Raw genomic sequence first — 792 nt, forward strand, 5'->3', positions numbered from 1 at the left:
GGGCCGGCTGCAACAGTTCCTGGGGAAGGGGTGGGAGTCCCCGCACCATCTGCCAGGGGTCACAGGTGACCCCCCAAACCCCGCCACGGGGGAGGGGGGCATGCCAGAGCTTGATTTATAGAAATGCACTGGGAAACTGGGGAAGAGGCGGTTCGGAGGGACCCAGGATGGGTGCGGGTCGGCTCCTCGCCATCGATTCCCTTCCCGGCAGCGTGGGCATCGCTCCTCTCCCGTGCCCGGGAGCCGGGGCGCAGCAGGGGCTGATTGCAGGAGCCATGGGGGGGGGTTAAGCTGGGGGTTCAAGCGCCGCGGGGCAGCTCAGGGCCCTGGCCAAGGCGGCTTGTGCCAGCTGGTAGATGCTCTCACGGCGGGGAGGTTTGCAAGGGGCAGATTGCACGGGGCAGAGCACGACCCGGCTGTGGAACGAGGATGCTCCAGGCACCTTCATCCCAGCTAAAGCCTGTCCTGAAGGTTTGCACCAGAGCTATCAAGAGGCAGCGGGTGGTTGCTGCTCGCTGCAGGGCTGCACTGGCACAGGACCCAGTTCCTCCTCCTGGTTCTGCATCTCTCAACCCACTCCCATTCCTGCCCGCCTCGCCACCAACCTCTCCATCTAGAAGGACTCCGGTGCCCCCAGGCATCACAGACAGTGCCGGTCCCGTGCCCACAGGTCACCCGCACCCTGCAGTCGCTGCCAGCCCCACGCCCAGGGCTGGGAAGCTCATTTTCCAGCACCCATTTCTGGGGTGAACGGAGACAAACCCTCGCAGAGTAAGGTCACCCACCCTGACC

The sequence above is a fragment of the Pygoscelis adeliae genome, unplaced genomic scaffold (assembly GCF_000699105.1).
Source record: "Pygoscelis adeliae isolate BGI_AS28 unplaced genomic scaffold, ASM69910v1 Scaffold803, whole genome shotgun sequence".
NCBI lineage: Eukaryota > Metazoa > Chordata > Aves > Sphenisciformes > Spheniscidae > Pygoscelis > Pygoscelis adeliae.